This window comes from Schistocerca americana, chromosome 1, assembly GCF_021461395.2.
Source record: "Schistocerca americana isolate TAMUIC-IGC-003095 chromosome 1, iqSchAmer2.1, whole genome shotgun sequence".
Classification (NCBI taxonomy): Eukaryota; Metazoa; Arthropoda; class Insecta; order Orthoptera; family Acrididae; genus Schistocerca; species Schistocerca americana.
This window is the reverse complement of record NC_060119.1, coordinates 1,137,051,485-1,137,073,723: the sequence shown is the minus strand read 5'-3', so window position 1 is coordinate 1,137,073,723 and position 22,239 is coordinate 1,137,051,485.

The following is a 22,239-nucleotide window of genomic DNA, read 5'->3' as shown; positions in this document are numbered from 1 at the left end:
ACAGACATGACTGGAGTGGCAGTCATTAAAACAAAGGCGTTTTTCGTTGCGACTGGATCTTCTCATGAAATTTCAATCACCAGTTTTCTCCTCCGATTGCGAAAACATTCTGTTGGCACCCACCTACATAGGGAGAAATGACCATCGCGATAAAATAAATCAGGGCTCACACAGAAAAATTGAAGTGCTCGCTCCTCCAGCGCGCTGTTAAGAGAGTGGAACGGTAGAGAGACAGCTTGGAGGCGGTTCACTGAACCTTCTGCCAGATACTTTATTGTGAATAGCAGAGTAATCACGTAGATGTAGATGCAGACCGCACCTCGGTCGCAGCCTTAAGCCGCAGGTGCGTCTGGACTATTCTATTCTGTTCGGTTCTGTTCCGTTCCCCACCTTCATTGTCAGCTGCTTCGCACCGCTGGAATTCCCGCTGATTGTGCGGTCGTAAAGCGGAGAAAGCCGGAATCCTGTCTTAGTCATACGACTGCTTTGTTCGCTCGATTGTTAAGAGCCATAGGCACATCTTCCGGCGAGCATACTTCTGTGCGTCTTACTTGTCGAGAGTTGGTAGGGAAAAGAAAACTCAGGATCTGTCAGGAGAGGCGCAATTAGGCGTTAGGAAAAAGAAAATAGAGACACGTTCATAGGAGTTGCCGACCTAGAGAAAGCGCTCAAGAATAAACTTCACCTCTCAACGGTACGTGGTCCGGATTCCACGCTAAACTGTAGGTCCACTCTATCCGACTGGATAACGGGTAGTTGCAGAATTGGTGTCCAATTGAAAGCTTTGAACCAGGCGGCTGATTATATGAACGTAAAAGTGGTGCAAAATCTATGAAATGTTATCTATGAAATTCTGAGGAAAACAATTGTACACTACAGGGAAAGGCATATATAAGGTGAAGTAATCGCCATTCCAAAAATCTACTGATACCCATGTTGCTGGCCCCTATTTTGATCACAGCCGAGGCAGAATCTTCCTAAACGACGGTCGGAGGTCTGAAGATGGCCTTGTAAAACGCTGAAACTGGTTGACAAATAAAATAAGGGCGGCTGGTGTGGCCGAGCGGTTCTAGGCGCTTCAGTCTGCAACCGTGCGACCACTACGGCCGCAGGTTCGAATCCTGCCTCGGGCATGGATGTGTGTGATGTCCTTAGGTTAGTTAGGTTTAAGTAGTTCTAAGCTCTAGGGGACTGATGACCTCAGATGTTAAGTCCCATAGTGCTCAGAGCCATTTGAACCAATGAAATAAGGTTGGAAGCTAGGCGGCTGGAAGGTGTTTAATTTGACACCCTGTATCGAACAGCCGAGTACTGCAACCGTTTCTAAAAAGATGGACATACAGAGAAAAACACAACACGTTACCGTGCTTAATACGTTGCAGGAAACATTTTGGGATTCAAAACAGCTTCCACTCGCTTCAGAATCGGTAAATACTTTCTCAAAAGAATCTTATACCAAACTTCCTGCAAAATAGCGGCGAGTACAGTTAACGATGACTAAGGTGCACAGAAATCACGCGTCCCTTCTCTGCAAAGCAGATCACGAAGGGTCAATAATTTCGAGATCTGGTCACTGCGGTGGCCACTGGACATGTGCGAAGGTAAGTCAATTATTACCTGCAAAGTAGTAATAAAATTTTATTGTAATCAAGTAGGAAACTTACAAAAACATCATTTTTCGACATAGTCTGCTTGCGTTTCAACGCACTTGGTCCATCGTTGTATAAGCTTCCTCATGCCCTCATAAAAGAAGGCTCTCGGTTGAGCTGTGAGCCAGGAATGCACCGCTACTTTCATTGCTTCGTCCGAGGCAAATCGATGGCACCTTAATGCCAGTTTGAGTGGACCAAACAAGTGATAGTGAGAAGGGGCAAGATCGGGACTATGTGGAGGATGATCCAGTACTCGGCGTTTGCTTCGAATTGCAGGCTTTAGGCTGGCAGTAAGCGTCCCACTTTAAAGTACACTTTTTATTGTTGTGCCCCTTTCCCCATAATGTTCCAGTACTGGACCTTGTGCGTCCCAAAAAACCGTAAACATCAGTTTTCCTGCGGACGGTTGCGTCTTGAACTTTTTCTTGCACGGCGAATTTGGATTTTCCATTCGATACTCTGCCGTTTACTCTCCGGCTAGTAACGATGATCCATGTTTCCTCACCAGTAATGACCCTTTCTAAAAAATTGTCCCCTTCGTTAGCATAGCGATCCAAATGTTTTCTGCAGATGTCTAAGAGCGTTTGCTTATGCAACTGTGTGAGTTGTTTTTGGACCCATCTTGCATAAACTTTATGCAACCAAAGTCTGTTGTGGATGATTTCATAGGCAGAACCGTGACTAATTCGCAGACGATGTGACACTTCGTCAGTAGTTAATCTTCTGCTTAAGAGAATCGTTTCACGTGGACGTTCAATGGTTTCTTCATTTGTGGTGGTAAACGGTCGTCCGGCTCCTTCATCGTGCGTAACAGTCGTAGACACTCCATTGTGGCAAAACACTGTTCCCGTACTGTACCGAAAGTCTTCGATTTATTTCGACCCCTGATACGCCTTCAGACCACAAAAACGGATCACTGAACGTTGCTCTTCTTTGGTGCAAATAGACAGCGGTGCAGCCATGATTAACAGCACGGCAGCGATATCGAAACTAACCTAGCAGCTTGAAAATTGCAAAAATGTAACAAAAAAAAGGATATCGTGATATAAAGAACTTTCTTGTATTTCGTAAGTCACTGGGTAATCATATCTGTACTACTGTATAAAGCCAAGACCTTCTTGCCAAAAACCGATATACCAAAAACCGATATACTTCTATAGGATCCTCAAATAAACATTTGAAAGGACGTAGGCAACATCTTGTTCGTTATTTGTTGTATTTATATATAGGGGAAATGTTGTTCGCAAAAAAATTGTCTGATTTACTTCAAATTCTTATACGATACACTAATAAATGTAGGTTTATTTCAAGATTTTACATGATACTCCAGTCAAATACACATTTACATGGACATGTGCTGCATGTTATTTTCAAACTACCGCACCTTACATACTATAAGACGCACTTTTTTCTTAGAAAAATTTCCCCCGAAATTCAAGTGCATCTTACAGTGGAAATTAATACAAAAATATCCAGTGTGTGATATAAATTCCCGTCAGTCTTAAAAACGGCCACCTATTCGGTGCCTCGTGAAAACTCTGTCTGGCAAAATTGGATTCAACTGGCAGCAGTAGTGCACCGATGCGACGAACGTGAGTTGCGGGGATTCACAATCTTGCTGACACTATCTCCCTCCCTCCCTGCCTTTACAAACCTGAAAAATTGTCTAGCCTGTGATGCATCATTGCCGTCTAACCTGGCAGTGAACTTGAAATTGATTTGTGTTATCGGTAACAGTAAAATATAGTTGTCAGTAACTGTTAATGGAAAAGAATAAAACGCGTTCATATGATGCGGGCTGTAAATTGGAAGCAATAGCATATTCAGAAGAACATGGAAACATAGCAGCTGAACGGCATTTAGGCCCTCCACCATGCGATATTGGCGGGCTAGTAAAAAAGAAATGAGAAAACTGAGCAGGACTAATTGTACAAGTAGGACTGAATGCAAAGTGACCTAAAATAGAAGATAAGCATTCATGGACATAGTCAAAATGGAATTGGAAATAATAGAAAAATGACTCAAATACACGCCGGTAAGTTAGCGCTATAGTGGAACTTAAAAGATTTTAAGAGTAGAGTTGGTTAGTGCTACAAGTTTCTCAAGCTTCTCTTAGCATGCGAACCAAAACCAAATTATCGCAGAAAATGCCGCAAGAGAATGGGAAGCGAAAATATTATCTTTCCATCGCTTTCAAAAATGGCTCTGAGCACTATGGGACTTAACATCTGTGGTCATCAGTCCCCTAGAACTTAGAACTACTTAAATCTAACTAACCTAAGGACATCACACACATCCATGCCCGAGGCAGGATTCGAACCTGCGATCGTAGCAGTCGCGCGGTTCCGGACTGCGCGCCTAGAACCGCTAGACCACCGCGGCCGGCCTCCATCGCTTTATTACTCAGCATCGAAAGAAAAGCAGCGTGGAACCAAGCAAAGTAGCGAATATGGACGAAACTCCTTTGACATTTGATGTGCCGAGTAACAGAACTGTTACCATTAAAGTTGCTGAAGCTGTAAGAACAAGGGCACATGAAAAAATGCACTACACTGTTGTTCTATCATGTTGTGCTGACGCTACTAAACCCAATGAACATTTGAAAGCGTGATACAATGCCAAAGCCTTCTGAAATACAGCCAGGTTGTGGTGTTGACGTATATGACAAGTGTTGGTTGGACGAGGCTGGTGTGAATTTATCTTTTGAAGAAGATTCTGTGATATAGAAAATCAAGACAATGAAATGCAACGTTTGCCATTATTCCGAGAATAATTGCGTGACATACGGTTAAATGTACAGGTTTTGCGTTAAAACCGACTGCGAGAAAGAAAGTGCTGTGCTGTGAAAATGTCAGGTTTAGTTTTCTTCCTTGCAGCCAGTTTTAGTTAGTACCATTAGACAAACTGTTTCCCCCATTCATATTATTACTCCCTTATGCAAATATTGTATTGCAAAAAATGCCATATTTTGTTTGTTTTCCTCGCAGTTGATTTCAGCAGTGAACAGGAAAGTCGTATCTGTAGATTAACGGCAACGATTAGATTACTACTGTGTAATCTCTATCGTACGAGACTTTGTAATCTACTGGTTCGCACATTAAATTCACTAAAGCTTCGCTGTGGTACGCAATACACCAATGACCCCCGCGGTTTCACCTTTTCGTTTTAAGTGACCTCAGTATACAAATTAAGGTTTAGTTTGCAGGCTGAAGGTCAAAGAGGCGAGGAGATGGAGAGCAGGGGGAAGGGGGGACAAAGGGGAGGGGGGAGAGAGGGGAGGGGACGGGAGAATATTAGGACGTATATCCGATTCCCATACATATTCAGCAATTGCGAAGCGCTGCCGGGTTCCCTGGTGATAACATGATTTCAGACCGTCGAATAAAAAAGGTAGCATCCATATTCATATTAATAAATCATAAGATTGTATACACTATTGAAATATGGAAACTGTTTAGGTACAAAAGTAATGTCTTAAAAGTACTAAGTGGATAATTATCAGTCGTTCCAGATAGATTTAGTTTGGTATTCTGCTTGTCAGAAATAGTTTTGGAAGCACAAGTTGTCAAACTCGCCGAATCAACAAAGGCAATTTTAGATTTCTGCGGACGCCCTTAATAAATCATAAGATTGTATACACTATTGAAATATGGAAACTGTTTATGTACAAAAGTAATGTCTTAAAAGTACTAAGTGGATAATTATCAGTCGTTCCAGATAGATTTAGTTTGGTATTCTGCTTGTCAGAAATAGCTTTGGAAGCACAAGTTGTCAAACTCGCCGAAGCAACGAAGGCAATTTTAGGTTTTTGCCTTCCCCGTCTTGGGTGAATTTCTGCGGACGCCCGTGGTACCTCGCGCCCGCTGAGGCGTGCGGCTCTCTCCGCGGCTGTGTCAGACAATCGGGCGTCGGGTTGTGCGCGTCGGCGGAGAAGCCGTAAAAGCGGCGATAAGCCGTTCCGCGCACACGTGGCCGGCGCACTGGTACGGCTGCCGGGGCACGTGTTGCCTCGCGCCCCTCCCTGAAAGGAGCCGGCCTTCCTGTCCTGTCCTATCTTGTCCTCGTCCTAATGCGACGCTGCGCGCACCCACGCCGCCCGCTAATGGCTGCGTATCGTGCGAAATCAGTGGGGCCCTGAACACATCCGCTCTGTGACGTGGCTCAAATGGCTCTGAGCATTAGAACTACTTAAACCTAACTAAGTATATCACACACATCCATGCCCAAGGCAGGATTTGAACCTGCGACCTTAGCAGTCGCGCAGTTCCGGACTGAAGCGCCTAGAACCACTCGGCTTTTATCTGTGGGGCTGGGGAAATTTTCTGTGTTTCATTTGTACGGATTCGGTTATTTTCTTTGTTGAGCTTTGGCTGGAGCTCTGCTTGAGATTCTTCTGTAAACTGAATGTTTTCCCACAAAATAATGACAAGCAAAACGAAGTACTAAATTTTCGCTGTTAATGCACGAAAACTTAAGCATCACGCATGACATTTTAATGTACTCCTCTTGGCTACTAACCCTATTCGCAACACGTTTTGCAGACAATATCTACGTATATCACTCAATTTACCTGTAAAGTTATATCACTATACGACACACAAAGATATGACGTAAACAAACAATGAGACCGTCATTTGTTATGTCTTCCGTCTTTCCTCAGTTGCTTCAAAATCCGTGAAGGTATAGTGTGTCTACGCAACTAATTGACAGCAGCTTGATTATGCCATACGAGTTTCGGTTCTTTTATTTGTGAAGCATCTTCAGTGGCGATTTCCACCGCTGTTAGCCCATGCGTGAGGTCCGGGAGATGCGTTAGTTAGTCTCCATGCTCCAGTTGGTAAAGAGATTTTTGCGGAGACTAATGAACACGTCTCCAGGACCACACGCATGGGCTAACAGCGCTGGAAGTCGCCACTGAAGATGCTTCACAAATAAAAGAACCGAAACTCGTATGGCATAATCTGACTGAATACACTTCCATGAAACATTGAGATGTATGAAAAACTAGTTTTTGCTTAAAATGGAGTGCAAGTTACCCAGAATATAGTTATACAGTGACTCATAATCAGAGCATTTAGCAACTTCTAACAAAGTTTAACCCCAGTTTCAAATCTTTCCTAAAATTTTTCTCGCTTACATTGCTTCTCCTCAAATATTTAGCACATTAATTCATTTGTAAACTAATCGGACGTTTGAAGCTGTTTTGCACATACAAGTTCTATCGGGGGTTTACTGGCAATGAAATAGTACTAATAATTTGGGCTAATGAGAACAGAGCAGAACATGTTCACTTAGGATTTCGACAAGGTTGCAGACTTCGGCCACTGTTACTTAAATGAAAAATTTGAAGAAAATAGGCAAAAATGAATAACCCATCTGTGGGGAATGCAGGAGTCAAGATTACCACTACATTTTTGGAAGAAGAAGAAGAAGAACAACAACAACAACAACTACTACTACTACTACTACTACTACTACTACTATCAGTCGCCTGGATGGCCTAGGGACAGAGCGATTCGAATGCTGGCTGCTACTCCTAATATTTTGATTTTATTACGTTGAATCAGTACTCGAGCTCCCAGACGTATTTAAAGATGCCAACGTGACCGCAGTAATCCTCCTATCAAATTATTTTAAAACATCCCTTGTGTATTCCCGAAATCAGTTTCTGGTTCCTTGCGATTCTCTTCTCAAGATGGATCGCATGCAGTAAAATGAAATGAAGAAAATCTTGCTGAAAACTCGACGTTTAAGGTTCTGCCAAGGTAAACGCATTATGACATGCACTGCATGTTTGCGACATGGGGCCGTAATTTAAATGGTGATAGTCAATGCTACACTTTGTCTATGAAACATGTGAAAATTTATTTCTATATGTACTGCTTCGTTATTTCTATATGTACCATAAGTACTCTTTTTAAAATCAGTCAATTGTTTCACATAAATATTGCTTCTTTAGTTGCCTATCATAAGTGCTCATTTATATTCATATTGTCAGTCAAATGGGAATTAACATTCTCCATTAACAGGAATCCCCTTAAAACCGCCTTTCTATATCTGTTATTTTCATCCTCGTCACTACCACTACTACTACTATTATCTTTATCGTAACCACTACTGCCACTTTCCATCTTTCTTTTCGCTCCCTTCTCCGATACCACCAGCCTGTCTTTCACCTTTAGCCCACAGACGCTTGAGTCAGTCACGACCTTGGACACACCTGTAAATATGTCTTCCCCCGCGAAATCCAGCTTTTGTCCCTCTTCCGGCCAGCAGGTAGACGGAGCGCGCTCGGTCCTACAGGCGGCCACAATGGGACGGACCGGTTCCGGCGGCGGGCTCTTTGTGGCCCACGCGAACGCTCAGTCGCTAACGGCTCACTTCGACGAGTTCTGTGACCTGTTCTGCCAATCGCTGTTCCATATTATCCTCGTCTCTGAAACTTGGTTGAAACCAAACATTTCTTCCGACGCTATCCGAATCACTGGTTACTCTCTCCTAAGGGCAGATCGTGAAACACGACGCGGGGGTGGTGTGGGTGCCTATATTCGCTCTGATCTGAGACCTACTATACTATGCACATCGGATGCAAAGGGCGAAGGAGAAGCAGAGTTCTTGTTTTTCGAAAAAAATACATCAAATCAGAAACTGCTAATTGGAGTAATCTATAAACCTCCAAACGTCGGTGCTATGTCCTCCTTTCAGTCTGCCCTGTCCTCGCTCGTGACACTGTATGAACACATAATCATTATGGGCGACACAAACATCGACTTACAGTTAAAATCTCCCTCTGCAGAAAAACTTAGGAGACTGTTCCACTCCAATGATATGAGTTTAGCACCGCTGGACCCAACTCATCACACGCCACACAGCCATACACTCATAGATATAATAGCAACAAAGCGACCAGATAAAATAATTCGCGCCAATCAGACATCCGCTCCAGGACTCTCTGCTCATGACGTGATTTTCTTAAATTACTCAGTACATACTACCAAAGAAAAATCTCACCTGGTAACCTACAGAAACCTAAAAAATGTTAACCATGACGCTCTTCAAAAGGATTGCTCAGACATCCCTTGGCATGATATAAGCAATGAACCGACTTTAGACGGAAAAATTCGGGAATTATGTCGCAAAATTATTGCACTGTATGATAAACATGCTCCTCAACGCACTGTCAAGGTAAAGAGAGCTCCCGCTCCGTGGCTCACCACTGCATTACGCCAGTTAATGAATGAACGTGATGCTGCACATAGGGCCTTCAAGCGTAACCCAACTCCCGAGGCGTACGAAGCTTATAGGAAACTCCGAAATAGAACCAAGCAAAGCGTGAGGAATGCCAAAATCAGACATGCCCGCTCTGTCGTATGCGGCATATCAAAACCTGCCGCACTGTGGAAAAAGCTGCGCAGTTTCGGTATAGGGAAGCGAAGATCTGACGCTGTTTATCAAGCGTCTGCAGAAGAATTAAACGATTTCTTCTCAACAGCCGTAAACTGCCACGCAGCGACAAATTACCAGCCCCAAGATATCAATCTCTCGAGAGACAAGTTTTTCCTAAAACATGTCACTACCGGCACAGTACACAAGGCAATTATGAGAATCTCTTCCGAGGCAGTAGGAAATGATGGAGTGAGCATTGGCATGATTAAGAACGTCGTAAACACTATTACTCCAGTTATCACAGACATCTTCAACCTGTCTCTTGTCAGTAGTACATATCCTACTGAGTGGAAGCAAAGCTTAATTCAACCTATACCCAAGACTGACAACCCTAAGTCGCCAGGTGACTACAGGCCGATCAACATACTTCCTGCAATATCTAAAGCCCTAGAACACATCGTCCATGAACAGCTGACAGATTACCTCAAAACTCATAACATCCACAACAAATATCAGTCAGGTTTTCGAAAGCACCATAGTACAGCAACTGCATTAATCAAAGTAACTGATGACATTAAACATGCTATGGACAGACGTGAAGCTACCATCCTAACACTGCTTGACTTTAGCAAGGCTTTTGATACAGTTGACTTTGATATATTACTAATTAAAATGAAGCAGTTGAATTTCTCAAATAGCGCAATACACTGGTTCGACAGCTACCTCAAAAACAGAAGTCAACAAGTCATTTGTGGATCGGAAAAGTCGTCATGGAAAAACGTGCGCTCTGGAGTTCCCCAAGGCTCCGTCCTTGGTCCATTACTCTTCTCACTGTACATCAATGATATTTCTTCAGTGATTCACTCCTGCAACTACCATCTATATGCCGACGACATCCAACTGTACATAAGTGCAAGCCCCAAGAACATTGCTGACGCAGTAGCGAGTATGAACGCAGATCTTTGCTCTGTTTCTCGATGGGCACAGAACCTAGGTCTGAAACTAAACCCCAAGAAATCCCAGGTCATACTTATATCTCATCCAAAGTTAATCAGTCGGTACTTTCGCGAAACAGTCCCTCAAATACTCCTCAATGGTACCCAACTACCATACCAAAAAACAGTAAAAGACCTTGGAATAATCTTGGATGAACACCTAAACTGGGAAGAACAAACAGTCACAGCTTGCCGGAAATCGCTCTCCTCCCTACATGCAATTCAAAAGTTTAGAAAAATATTTCCATCCCACGTTAAACAAAAATTAGTCCAAACACTAGTCTTGCCTAATCTTTACTACTGTGATGTAGTTCAACATGGCACAAATAATGAAAATTCGAGATGCCTCGAGCTAGTGATGAATGCTTGCGTTAGATACGCATGCAACATACGGTTGTATGATCATATCAGTCCTTCATACTCCCAGCTAGGTTGGATACGCCCACATAAGACACGCGATCTCCACACGATGTGCTTACTTCATCGATTTCTTAGCCACTGGTGCCCCCAATACTTATCTTCTCACATTAAACACCTATCATCATTCCACAACCGCAATACCAGATCGGATACGTCTAGCATCTTGGCTGTACCTTTACATAACACAAAATCTTTCTCCGTGTCATTCTCCATCTCAGCCATACGACTATGGAACGCGCTCCCCTGTGATCTGCGTCTTATCCAAAACCATTCAACATTCAAGAGGGAACTTAAGACTTACATATTAGGGACGGTATAGCCACCATTGTTGTGTCCCCCCCCCCTCATCTTTTTCTTTCTCCTCTCCATCATAGCTTCGAATTTTACCATTCTATTTCTCTTCCTCTAACCTATCTACCTCTTCTATATCTCTTTCACCCCATTCCATCGTCTTATGTCTCTGCTTGATGAGAATAACTTACAAGCTGCAAGAATATAACGAGAAAATTCCCAACTAGCAATAGGACTGACACTCATATAAGAAAAATATGTTTACTTTCATATACATAGTCATTATTATTATTATTATTATTATTATTATCATTATTATTATTATTTTTATTATTCTTGATTGTTATAATTATTTTTTGATTGTTATAATTATCATTGTACTACTTTTATAATCTCTATTTTTTTTCTTTAACATTAATACTGTATAACATGTTATATGTCCTAATTTTCTGTAGACACTGAAATTTGTTGAATCTGAGTATGCCTGGTTAGGTGTAAGAGAGGGCCTGAAGGCCCTAATCTTGCCAGGTAAAATAAATGCATAAATAAAATAAATAAATAAATAAATAAAATTTATTTCGCTTTAAATTGAGAACTAGATGCTTTTGGACAATTTGATATTTCTTTACACTGAATATATACTTGCATGGTTCGTTCATAATTTTTGTCTCCAGTAAAGACACGACTGAGCAAATAGTGACAATATTGTTCTAGAGACAGCCGCATTGTCTAAGGGACATGTTACTACAAATTACATGTACGTACCTCAAGATTCGGCTACTTTATCGGCGTGTACATCATCTCATGGCGTAGTTTTCCACAACGACGCGCATGAGTAAAGCATAACTGAAATTAAAGCAGAATGAATTTTCTAGCAAGCCTGTCAACGTTCAGATCACACTAGTCTTGAAATGACCCAGCAAAACTGTCACAGATTTTTGCACTAGGAGGGTGGGCTGGGAGGAATCTCGAATCTCTATATTTCTTCGCTTCTGTCTGATTTCGTGTTAATGGTCCAAAACTCTGCCATTCCCTTTTGCCTTGTTCTCTGTGAATTAGCAAACTCGATCTATAGCATTTTGGTGGGATATGAAACAGATTTCTCCAGCAGAAAGCAGTCAGGATCGAATGGACGTACAAAGTGGTCAATCGCCTACCCCTTATGACGAAGCAAGCTGGAATATTTTTACTTCCCCTCTTGTTTTGCCATCTCCCTACTTAAATTTCATTTATTCAGTTTTAACTAATTACAATTAAAATACGTGAATATAATCTGCATTTTCAAAAAAGAGAAAGGCTGGCGCTTAGTTTTAAAGAATATAACACGAGATCTAATTTTGTGCTTAGTTTTATGTAGGTGATTGATCTTCTAATTTATTTTGACTATTCCTAGTCAATACTTTCATTATAGGGCAAAATCAGTAACTGTTTTGTAACTTAAATTCTATTGTTGACGTGTAAACAAATATAAATTCTGTACTAATTATAAACATTTAGAGGAACAACAAATAGTAATTTTGAAGAGTCTATTTGGATCTTTTCGAAAACACGTTAGCAAAGCCAGCCCTTAACTAATTCCAAAGTAATTAACAGTTTCGTCAAAAGTATTCTTTGTGTAAAGGTATCTGCTAATTTCATGATTTAAACAAAGAATTCAGCCTAACTCTTGTTGTAGAGGAAACTGTTAAAGAGAATCAATTTTTCGATGTATTCAGTTAATTTAATGAGTTAAGGTTTAATTGTAATTTCTGTAAATAAAACTTTGAACAATGTGTAGTTTCAGCACCGATTATTGTGAGGATATATAAGGGCCATATTTTTGGTCACGAGACAGTCAGTCCACGGCCGAGTTCAGACGAGAAACCTGCGTTGGTTAGAGCAACAACAATGCTTCAACTTAACTGTGAAATAAGTGTAACACAATTAGGCCGTGTGTTAAAACAACGTACCTTTCTATTCTTCAAGAACTGTGAACTTTGTGGTTAGATTTTTACTGCTAGTAGATGTACGACAGTAAACTATTGAAGCAGTATGTGGATGTTCGCCTGCAAACTAGTAATGAGGCTTATCGAAAGTTTAAACAATAGTGCACTGGCCATATATAACTGTTTATTATGGGGGGAGTTGTGAGCATTGAAAGTAATAGGCTGTGAAACGCAACTGTGCATCGGTCGGCTACATCATTTACAGCAGACAATAGTTGCACTTCCACACCCTATTTTTTCAGCCAGTACGTCGACACCGAGGACAACAAGCGAAGAGATAAAGCAGGGAGCGTCACAGCTTCAGGGGTTACTATGGTGCGGTGGTTGTAATCAATGTCTTTATTTGTGCATACCAGGAATTCTCATCCATGGACAATCAGAGTCCAAGACACTTACATTTAGCTACTTCCGTAACTCCCATATAGTAAATAAGTACGTACATAGTGTTGGTGTCCTTATGCAATATTGACGGGCGTAGTGATCTAGCGATAAAGTGTGTGCCTGGAAACCGAAAGGTGGCGGTATCGCATCCTGGTCGGACCACTGTCTTTTTTTTTTGTCTCCTTTTTAACCTAGCTTTCAATGATGAATCGCCAGAAACGATACCTGGTTCGAATTTCGCGTTAAACTGTAGGCCCCCTTTCCTCGGATTGGATAGTTTATGGACACTCAACTCGCCGAAGTGGTGTCCAGTAGAAAGACTTGGTCGAAGACATTGAACCAAACGAAATAGTAATAATAATAATAATAGCAGCAATAATAATAATAACAATAATAATAATAATAATAAAGTAAATTGGAAAAAGAAAACACTACATGGCAAGCACCCGTATCATCTAACACAGCCACACATCGATTAAGACGCACCCAACACATGGCTAAGAAAAGGCAATATATACAGTGAGACGGAAGGATTCATGATTGCAATACAGGATCAAACAATAAACACCAGATATTACAGCAAGCATATTATTAAAGATCCCAATACCACAACAGATAAATGCAGACTTTGCAAACAACAAATAGAAACAGTAGATCACATCACAAGCGGATGTACAATACTAGCAAATACAGAATACCCCAGAAGACATGACAATGTAGCAAAAATAATACATCAACAGCTTCCCTTACAACATAAACTTATAAAACAACATGTTCCCACATACAAGTATGCACCACAAAATGTACTGGAGAATGATGAATACAAATTATACTGGAACAGAACCATTATAACAGATAAAACAACACCACATAACAAACCTGACATCATACTCACCAATAAAAAGAAGAAATTAACACAACTACTCGAAATATCCATACCCAATACAACAAATATACAAAAGAAAACAGGAGAAAAAATTGAAAAATACATCCAACTGGCTGAGGAAGTCAAGGACATGTGGCATCAGGATAAAGTTGACATTATACCAATTATACTATCAACTTCAGGAGTCGTACCACACAATATCCACCAGTACATCAATGCAATACAGCTACATCCAAACTTATATATACAACTACAGAAATCTGTAATTATTGACACTTGTTCAATTTCCCGAAAGTTCCTAAATGCAATGTAACAGTTAAAAGGAAGTCACGCTTGATCAAGGTCCGCGTCACCTTCCATTTTTAACCAGACATAACGTCTGAGACAAGAAAGAAATAATAATAATAATAATAATAATCGCGTCACTATCCATTTTTAACCAGACCTAAGGTCTGAGAAAGCAAAGAAGATAATAATTTTAGTGTGTTTAGTTGGTTCGGGACTGAACTAATGAAGCCTCGGACAAGCGCTGTCATGGTCGGGGACGACGCTTGAACCCTATACCTGTCCACAATGGTAACGACACTGCTAGCCACACGGAAAATGATTTAAATCCAAATAGAGGTGTTTTGCAGGATATGCTTCCAGCAACCACTCTAGAAGGAAAACAAAGACAGAGGATGAGATGGTCAGATGAAGTTAATCGACACCTCATGTTCTGTTATCACCAAGCAACAAACCTAGGAAACAACACAACTGGATACAGATCACAAGTATACACAACATTTATTACCAGATACCCAGAATTAAAATTTTTAACAGAACAACGACTAGCTGATCAGATCCGTGTAATAATCAAAAATAACAGGATACCCCAGTCAGAATTAGAAAACATCAAACAACAAGTACAACAAATACTGGAACAAAATAATGTGCAATCAGAAGAAGAAGAAGAAGAAAATACAGTAATGGACACAACCATCCCAGAGCAAACAAACAAAGAACAACACGCATCAATTAAACAGTCAGAGGAAAACGAAATCTTAAGACAGCCACCAGAACAAGCACAAATAGAACACGAAGTGACACACATGTTATATATAGAAGAAAAATTTCAGCTGACATATACAGAATACAAAGACACGAAAACAGACATTAGACCATTCTTGCATAGACCGCCAAATAACCCACAAGTCGAAACAACAATAAAAACTATCAATACAATCATACACAACAAAATAAATGAAAACACAACTATGGAAGAGTTACAACTACTTGTTTATATAGGAGCACTCACTACACTAAATATACACACTAGGCAGAGATCAGAACCAACCAACACACAGAAAAAACCCACAAAACCAGCATGGCAACACAGGCTACAGATCAGAATAGAAAAACTGAGAAAAGATATCAGACAGCTGACACAATTTATAAGAAATGAAACACCAGACAAAAAACGAAAAAGGTTAGGTAAAATCTCACAACAAGAAGCGATAGAGCAATTAGATGAAAAGAAGCAGAAATTACAAGCATTGGCCAAACGACTTAGGAGATACAAAAAAAGTGAAAATAGAAGGAAACAAAACCAAACATTCAACACAAACTAAAAGAAATTTTACCAGACAATAGATAACACACACATTAAAATAGACAATCCATCAAACATAACAGACATGGAACACTTCTGAAGCAACATATTGTCAAACCCGGTATAACATAAGACATGTATGGTAGATACAAGCGGAAACAGACACATACGAGACGATACCACAAATGCCTGAAGTGATAATTTTGCAACATGAAGTCACCTGAGCAATTAATTCTACGCAAAATTGGAAAGCCCCTGGAAAAGATAAAATAGTAAAATGTCTGGCTAAAGTAGTTCACCTCAACACATTCACATCTAACTAAATTATGTAACAGTTACATTACAAGACCCATACACATTCCCTGATACACTTACACAAGGAATAACTTATCTGAAACGTAAAGATCAAGCAGACACAGCAAACCCAGCTAAATATCGCCCATAACATGCCTACCAACAATATACAAAATATTAACTTCAGTCATTACACAGAAATTAATGACACATACAACACAGAACAAAATTATAAATGAAGAACAAAAAGGTTGCTGCAAAGGAACACAAGGATGTAAAGAGCAACTGATAAGATGCAGAGGTGACATATCAAGCTAAAACTAAACAAAGGTCCCTACACTACGCATACATTGATTACCAAAAAGCTTTTGATAGTGTACCCCACTCATGGTTACTACAAATATTGGAAATATACAAAGTAGATCCTAAATTGATACAGTTCCTAAACATAGCAATGAAAAATTGGAAAACCACACTTAATATCCAAACAAATTCAAATAATATCACATCACAGCCAATACAGATTAAGCGTGGAAAATAGCAAGGAGACTCATTAAGCCCTTTCTGGTTCTGCCTTGCTCTGAACCCACTATCGAATATGCTAAATAATACAAATTATGGATATAATATTGCTGGAACATACCAACACAAAATCACACATTTGCTATACATGGATGATCTAAAACTACTGGCAGCAACATATCAACAACTCAACCAATTACTGAAGATAACAGAAGTATTCAGCAATGATATAAATATGGCTTTTGGCACAGACAAATGTAAGAAAAACAGCATAGTCAAGGGAAAACACACTAAACAAGAAGATTACATATTGGATAACCACAGCTACTGCATAGAAGCGATGGAAAAAGCAGCTGCCTATAAATAAGTAGGATACAGACAAAAAATACGAATAGATAATACAAATATTAAAGAAGAACTAAAAGAAAAATATAGACAAAGACTAACAGAAATACTGTAAAAAGAATTGACAGCAAGAAACAAGACAAAAGCTATAAATACTTATGCTATACCAATATTGACCTACTCATTTGAAGTAGTAAAATGGAGTGATACTGACCTAGAAGCACTTAATACACTTACACAATCACAATGCCACAAATATAGAACACATCACACACATTCAGCAACAGAAAGATTCACATTAAGCAGAAAGGAAGGAGGAAGGGGATTCATCGACATAAAAAACCTACATTATGGACAGGTAGACAATTTAAGAAAATTCTTTATAGAACGAGCAGAAACTAGCAAAATACACAAAGCAATCACTCATATAGATACATCGGCTACAGCACTGCAATTTCATAACCACTTCTACAACCCTTTAGATCACATAACATCAACAGATACGAAGAAAGTAAATTGGAAAAAGAAAACACTACATGCCAAGCACCCGTATCATCTAACACAGTCACACATCGATCGAGACGCATCCAGCACATGGCTAAGAAAAGGCAATATATACAGTGAGACGGAAGGATTCATGATTGCAATACAGGATCTAACAATAAACACCAGATATTACTGCAAGGACATTATTAAAGATCCCAATACCACAACAGATAAATGCAGACTTTGCAAACAACAAATAGAAACAGTAGATCACATCTCAAGCGGATGTACAATACTAGCAAATACAGAATACCCCAGAAGACATGACAATGTGGCAAAAATAATACATCAACAATTTGCCATGCAACAGAAACTAATAAAACAACACCTTCCCACATACAAGTATGCACCACAAAATGTAGTGGAGAATGATGAATACAAATTATACTGGAACAGAACCATTCAAGCAGATAAAACAACACCACTTAACAAATCTGACATCATACTCACCAATAAAAAGAAGAAATTAACACAACTAATCGAAATATCCATACCCAATACAACAAATATACAGAAGAAAACAGAAGAAAAAATTGAAAAATACATCCAACTGGCTGAGGAAGTAAAGGACATGTGACATCAGGATAAAGTTGACATTATACCAATTATACTGTCAACTACAGGAGTCATACCACACAATATCCACCTGTACATCAACGCAATACAGCTACATCGAAACGTATACATACAACTACAGAAATCTGTAATTATTGATACATGATCAATTACCCGAAAGTTCCTAAATGCAATGTAAGATATACCGCACAGTTAAAAGGAAGTCAAGCTTGATCAAGGTCCGCGTCACTTTCCATTTTTAACCAGACGTAACGTCTCAGAAAGGAAAGAAATAATAATACGGTATTAGAAGCGATTACCGTTTGTACTGTTCTAAACTATTAAGTTTGTGTACAATGCAATGGCAAGAATTTTTGAGGTTTATTGAAATATTATTTTAATTTATTAAAAAAATACCATCCAGGTATATTTCCGGTGCTTCTGAATTAAGCCCTTGTCGGAATTCTTATTACCTTATTACCACTTCGTTGTTATAGGTGTAATGCAAATACTGAAACGCGAAACCCACTCATATATTCTTCCAAGCGTAGCATAATATGAAGTTGCTGGATCTAAAGTTAACACGCTACGTCAGTTTCAGCTAAGGAAAGAGAGTTGTAAATTTGATCAGCAGAAAGCGTTTCATATTGCGTTAGATTTGCAAGTGGCTCCCCGCGCTACGTTTCAATGCTAAAACGTCTTGTGCTCGAACAGTTCAAGTTTCATTGGCCTGTCAAATATTGGCATTCACACTTGTCTCTCCCTCCACTCACTGTGGAGACACCGAAATCGGAAACCTGCCGTCGCTGCCTCTGGCCTTGCATTTATTCCACTGCTATTTTCGCGAGATATTTCGATGCACATATAGACTAGTCGGGAAGCCCACTGGAGAGAGATTCGCCTGTGGAATGCTCTGGCTAACGTCCAGGGGCGCCTGTTGTGAGTTTGGTTGCAGGCACACGGGGAGCTTTTCAGTCTTGGCCAGTGCCAATATGGCTTCTGAAAGGTCGGACCTATTGACGGCGCAATGAACCGAGCCTTTGAAACTGCCGATAGCTCCAGAAACACGTACGTAATGTTTTTGTTGTGGTCTTCAGTCCAGAGACTCCTTTGATACAGCTCTCCATGCTGCTATATCCTGTGCAAGCTTCATCATCTCCCAGTACCTACTGCAACCTACATCCTTCTGAATCTGGTTAGTGTATTCATCTCTTGGTCTCCCTCTACGATTTTTACCCTCGACGCTGCTCTCCAATACTAAATTGGTGATCCCTTGATGCCTCAGAATATGTCCTACCAACCGATCCCTTCTTCTGGTCAAGTTGTGCCACAAATTTCTCTTCTCCCCAATTCTGTTCAGCACCTCCTCATTAGTTATGTGATCTACCCATCTAATCTTCAGTATTCTTCTGTAGCACCACATATCGAAAGCTTCTATTCTCTTCTTGTCCAAACTATTTATCGTCCACGTTTCACTTCCATACATGGCTACACTCCAAACAAACACTTTCAGAAACGACTTCCTGACACTTAAATCTATACTCGACGTTAACAAATTTCTCTTCTTCAGATTCGCTTTCGTTGCCATTGCCAGTCTACATTTTATATCCTCTCTACTTCGACCACCGTGAGTTAGTTTGCTCCCCAAATAGCAAAACTCATTTACACGTACGTAATAGCAATCATGATTGATATCAGTGCGGTAATCGACAATGTCTGGTGGCCTGTGATACTAGAGCGTCTCCAGGTATGAAGATCCGAGCTTAAGGATTAGGTTCGAAGATATGTGACTCGACGCCCTCTTAAGTGATGGGACCCATTACGTTATCCTCGACAGCGGGTGTTCGAGACGAGGGTATCGTCAGGAATGTCCCAGGGAAGTGTGATAGGGCTTCTCTTGTTCTCTATATACATAAATGGTTTGGCTGGCAGGGGGGGGGGGGGGGGCAGTAATCTGAGGTTGTTTGCTGATGATGCCGTTGTGTGCGTCAAGGTGTCGAAGCTGGGCAGATACAAGACGACTTAGACAGAATTTCCAGTTGGTGTGATGAATGGGAACTAGCCCTAAATGTAGAAAAACGTAAGCTAATGCCGATAAGTTGGAATATGGAACCTGTAATGTCCGGATACGGTATTACTAGTGACCTGCCTGACACACCAAAGTCGTTTTAAATATCTGGTCATAACGTAGCAAAGCGATATGAAATGGAGTGATCACGTAAGGACGGTAGTAGGGATGGGGAATGGTGGTCTTTGGTTTATTGGGAGAGTTTTAGGAATGTGTAGTTCATATGTAAAGGAGATCATACACAACACTAGTGCGATCGATTTTTGAGTATTGCTCGAGTGTTTAGGACCGATAGCACGTCGGATTGAATGAAGACATCGAAGCAACTCAGAGGCGCGCTGCTAGATTTGTTACCGGTAGGTGTGACCTACACGTGTTACGGAGACGCATCTAGAACTGAAATGGGAATTGCTGCATGGAATGCGACTTTATTTTCGAGGAGCGCTTTGTAGCTAATTATAGAACCGTCATTTCAAGCTGACTACAGAAAGATTCACTGACTCCAGAGTACATCTCGCGTAAGGACTAAGAACATAAGAGAAATTTGGGCTCGTTAAGAGGCATAAATGCAGTAGTTTTTCCCTCCCTGTATTTGAGTGTAAAACAGGAAGGAAAATGAGTAGCCTCCGCCACGAGTTGTACGGTGGCCTGTAGAGTGAATGCAGATTGCTGATCTTCGGGTCCCAAGGTGCCTATAAAACAACTTCCAAGGTTATTGTTATGGACTAACGACACTGTTGAATGGTGGACAAAGAAAGCAGTAGTTTCAAAGAGGCTGCCCACAAGGCTCTGTAACTGGTGCTGTCTTCTTAACCATTGAACCTTCCCTAAGTGTCAGTAGGGTAGTGGTATACCCTACGACTTCCTAGTGATAGTATCTGCTGACTCGCGGTCGTAGCTGGAGGAAAGGTCTGGTGATTAATAGCTGGTGATGTTTCGAACGTATGCAGTGGTGGTGTTTAAATAACAAACCAGCCATAGAAGCACACACAGCTACATACCTCTTTACATACCACTCACTTGCCAGAGGCCAACTATACCAGACGAGAGACACCGCGATTAAAACTCATATCAAGCAACAACGCCTGCAAATACTAACAAGGGAACCTCCCCATCGCACCCCCCTCAGATTGAGTTATAAGTTAGCACAGTGGATAGGCCTTGAAAAACTGAACACAGATCGATCGAGAAAACAGGAAGAAGTTGTGTGAAACTATGAAAAAAAATAAGCAAAATATACTAATTGAGTAGCCCATGCGTAAGATATACAACATCAAGGGTAATGTGCGCTCAGGAGCACCGTGGTCCCGTGGTTAGCGTGAGCAGCTGCGGAACCAGGGGTCCTTGGTTCAAGTCTTCCCTCGAGTGAAAAGTTTTAATTTTTTATTTTCAGACAATTATCAAAGTCCTGGCACTCACACATAATCAACTTCGCTCTCCAAAATTCCAGGACATGTTCAGATTTGCTTGCCCCCCTGCGGGTCCGGGGATTAGAATAGGCCCGCGGTATTCCTGCCTGTCGTAAGAGGCGACTAAAAGGAGTCCATCCCCCTCACGGGGGTAGTTCGCGCCTGCGTCCGGAGACGGACGGTTCCACGACCTATCATCGTGGTCCTTTTGGTTTTTTCACTTCTCGTTTCTTCCTTCCTTTTGTTGGTTCCTTTCTTTGCTCTTCTCCACCTCACTGTCTTCCTTACTCTTTCCCTTGCCTTCTCATTGCCTTTTTCTCCTTGCCTTCTCATTGCCTTTTTCTCCTTGCCTTCTCATTGCCTTCTTCTCCTTGCCTTCTTATTGCCTTCTTCCCCTTGCTTTCTCATTGCCTTCTTCTCCTTGCCTTCTCTGGTCTCCGCCTCGGCGTTTGAGACAGTCTGTCCTCTTTCTCCCTCTCTCTCTTCTTTTTCCTCTTCTTTCTTCCTCCCTGTGCGTGTCTGAAGGCCGACCCACGCGTTCGCACGCGTAGCCGGTGACGGGGTAACGCGTAAGTCCCCGCCCTGGGTAGACATGTAAGGCACGCGCGTACCCCCTGGTAAAGGCCAGGCCCGGGGAGGGGTGATTGCCTGAGCTGATACCTTCTGACCATGCCGATTGGTCCCTCCGTCTGTTTCTCGGGAGGTGTGACCTGAGGTGTAAACATTCACCTAAGGCGGGAGTGCCCTCTGAGAGGGTCCCCACAAGGAAGGAGCGCGCCATCGGAGACGCTGGCAATCATGGGGGATTCCTCCGCAATGGATTCTACTCCATCTCTTTCGACTTCGACCCAAAAACGGAAACGTGACCAGCCAACAGTGACAAAAGTACTACCGCCTGCCCCACGGTTCCTCG